Here is a 3815-nt window from a genome sequence, read left to right on the forward strand (position 1 = left end):
TTCCTTATGTCTAACCTAAATCTGCCCTCTTTCAGTTTAAAGCCTTTGCCTCTTGTCCTGTCACTACAGGCCCTCACAAAAAGTCTCTCTCCACCTTTCTTGTAGGAACCCTTTAGGTGCTGGAATGCTGCTAGAAGGTCTCCCTGGAGCTTTCTCTTCTCCAGGCTGAACAACCCCAACTCTCTCAGCCTGTCTTCATAGCAGAGGTGTTCCAGCCCTCGGATCATCTTCATGTCCCTCCTTTGGACCCACTCCAACAGGCCCATGTCCTTCTTACTCTGTGGGCTCCAGAGCTGAATGCAGTACTCCAGGCGGGGTTTCATGAGAGCAGAGTAGGTCTTGCTCAATTTTATTTAAGTCTTCCCTCCAAGCAAGGTGTCATGGAACTCATTTTAGGGGAGACGGGGGGATGAGCTCCCTGAGCTGTGTAGCATCCCCCATCCCTGCCATATCCAGAGTTCAATGGAATTGTGTAGAGGGTGCACAGTCTGTGTTCTTGGTGCAAACAGAAGGCACCAAATCAGTAGGAAGTGCTGCCTGCCCTTGCTGTGGGCAAGCAAGGGCCATGGGGATGAAGAAGGCAGGGCAGGGCAGGGAGAGGGAGGAGAAGCAGTGGGCATGCAAAGGCTACCCATCCAAACTGAAGGGCTGCTGCTTTGGCCACAGGAGCTGCCCGCACTGTGACAGCATGAGAGAGCCCAGGAAAGCCTGGGGACTGCCAGCAAAGGAACAGCTTTTAACTGCCTCCCTGGCACCTTTGCAGGCTCACTGATAGGACTGTTCAGGGAGCCAAGGTCCCTGAAGATCTTCAGGGCACTGGCCTGTAGGCCCCTGTGCCCCTGCAAGGCCACCACCTCAGGGAGGAAGGTCTGTTTGGGGGCCAGAGCGCCTTTGTCCCCTGCCCCAGCTGGAGACTCTGCCCTGCTGCGGGTGGGACAGGCCACCTCTCCCTCCTGGGTGACACTGGGAGGTTGAGGCCTGCCTCCCTCATGGTGTCAAGCTGATTTAAGCAGCCCCAGTCTGAGTGCCTTTGACTTGTCAGTGCTGACACCAAGCACTGCCCCTTGGCAACTCTTCCTCTGCCTCTCCATGTCTCTCCCTTGCATACCGAATGCTTCCAGAAACAGCAGCCCCTAAGCGGGACCTCCCCTTTTACCCTCACAACTTGCTTAGTGACAGGAAAACAGGGTAAGGTGAGGCTGCATGACAGTCACAGTGGCACCTCTTACGGCTTCTTTTCCTCTGCTTCCTCAGTGCCAGAAGAAACCTAATGAAGGCTGTAAGGTTTCCCAAACTTTCCTGAGAACGTGTCCTCAGTGACCTCCAGGAGGAAGAGGCATGGATACCTGCAAAAGAAGGCTTGAAATCAACCAACCACCCAACCCAAATCAGGAGTGATGCCTGAATATGTGTGTGTGTGTGTGTGTGTTTATCTATCAGTGGGGAAGTTCAAGATCTATTCCTTAACAACGCAGATCTTGCTAATGAGTCATTCTTACGCAATATTCATCATCCTGTCTTCTTTTCCCACTCTGTGGGTCTGTAGCTATGTGTTCAATAAGCTCCGAGTACCATGGCACTGATGCCATCTCTTTAGCATGACTGGCTACAGTCCTGAGTGGCTTCTAGTCACAGAGAGGAAGGTGATGAGGCTCAAAAGCTCTTTGGGGAGAAAGGTCAGTACTTAAATAAGCTTATCTTATCTCTTCTGATTATCCTCCATCAATCGTGACTGTTTTTTATGTTATTGCCTCTCTCCCAAAATGGAGCGGAGGCTCCTCTGTTTCTCATGCTGTTTATCTTGGTTTTGGTTTTGCTATATTGCAGAGTAAGTTTGGTTAACTGAATTCTTTTAACCGCATTCTTTTGTCTGAATAGTCTTGCTTACAACTGTTGCGAAACATTAGGATTAATAGCCTTGTTTAGCATTAGTAGATAAATTAGCTGAAGCCTTAGGCCACAAGCTGCAAACTATCACCTGGGAAAGTCGAACTGATCTTTAACTATTGCCTAATTACATGAAAGGAGGCCCTGAGACCAGTGCAAAAGGGAAGGATGGGGCCATGATTGTCATCAGAAGCTACAACTCATCCAGATAACAAACAGCCCACCTGGAGACAGAGAAAGAATCCAATAAGGAACAAAGAAAACCCAAGACCAAAACCTACCATTGGACCAAGAGGCACAAGCAAGGCACGTGAACAGTACCTGAACAGGTTCATAGACTGTAAGAGTACAAATGCCTAGGGATTTCTTTGTTCAGGGTCCCTCTCCAGAGGCACCCAGCTCGAGCTATCCCTATTGCTGTATCAATCAATTAAATTATTTATTTCTTTAACCTGGAATCTGATGTCTGAGACTCTGCTGTACAAAACCTAGGACAAATAATTTCTTTAACAGCCACTGTGTATTAAGGATGTTTCTTATTTGCAGTTCCTTGTGCTTATCTTCTGGCAACATTTAGCTACTTAAAAACCTTCTTTCTGCACCTGCACCCATCTTTGCCCCTTTCCTGATTACATGGTTCACATACTTAGCCACAAAACGTGTCTGGCTGTGCCATTGCAGTGTTACAAAGTTCTTGGATACTATTTGCGTTACACTAGTTGAGTGTGCTTACACATGCGTTTAAGAAAAGCTAATATTAATTATATCCTGAGTAGCACATTTATAATTCATGGGTAACTCAAACCTTTGTTTGGTTACACAACTGCCTAACTGTGTTACAGATCCCTGCATGGCAAGATGTCATGGAGGGTGTGAGAAGCAAGCACTCTTGCAGGGTGTGAGTAGATGCAAAAGTACCAAGATCCTGACCCATCTGAAAATCATAGAGTCATAGAATGGTTTGGGTTGGAAGGCACCTTAAAGATCATCTAGTTCCAACCCCCCTGCCATGGGCAGGGACACCTTCCACTAGATCAGGGTGCTCAAAGCCTCATCCAACCTGGCCTTGAACACTTCCAGGGACGGGGCATCCACAACTCCTCTGAGCAACCTGTTCCAGTGCCTCACCGCCCTCACAGTGAAGAATTTCTTCCTTATGTCTAACCTAAATCTTCCCTCTTTCAGTTTAAAGCCATGACCCCTTGTCCTATCACTACATGCCCTTGTAAAAAGCCCCTCTCCATCTTTCTTGTAGGCCCCTTTAGGAACCCTGGAAGGCTGCTAGAAGGTCTCCCTGGAGCCTTTTCTTCTCCAGGCTGAACAACCCCAATGCTCTCAGCCTGTATTCACAGGAAAGGCGCTTCAGCCCTCGGATCATCTTTGTGGCCCTCTTTTGGACCTCCTCCAACAGGTCCGTGTCCTTCTTATGTTGGGGGCCCCAGAGCTGAACGCAGTACTGCAGGTGAGGTCTCACAAGGGCAGAGTAGAGGGGCAGAATCACCTCCCATGACCTGCTGGCTATGCTTCTTTGGATGCAGCCCAGGATGTGGTTGGCTTTATGGGCTACGGTTGGCTTTCTGTGTTAAAATGCTCTAGAAAGTTTCATACTTTCAGGTGCAGCCAGACACCTTCCCCAGGACATGTGGCATGTCAGCTGCTGGAACTGCTTGGCATCATTTGCAAGCTGCAAAGAGAGATCCTAGAAGTTTGGATCCCATGGTGCTTGAGTCTCCTCATCATAGAGGAGACTTTCGGTACAAACTCACAGTGAGTCAACCACAGGCTTGCTTTCTGCAGTTGAGCCCCATGCAGGAAAGTAGAGTCACAGATGTGCTAGTGACAGGGCATCTCCAGTCAAGCCTCCTTCTCACAGCAAGGCCATCCTCAGAAACAGGTCTGGAAACGATGCCTTTGTCAATGCCAAAGCA

The sequence above is a fragment of the Tauraco erythrolophus genome, chromosome Z, assembly GCF_009769465.1.
Source record: "Tauraco erythrolophus isolate bTauEry1 chromosome Z, bTauEry1.pri, whole genome shotgun sequence".
Classification (NCBI taxonomy): Eukaryota; Metazoa; Chordata; class Aves; order Musophagiformes; family Musophagidae; genus Tauraco; species Tauraco erythrolophus.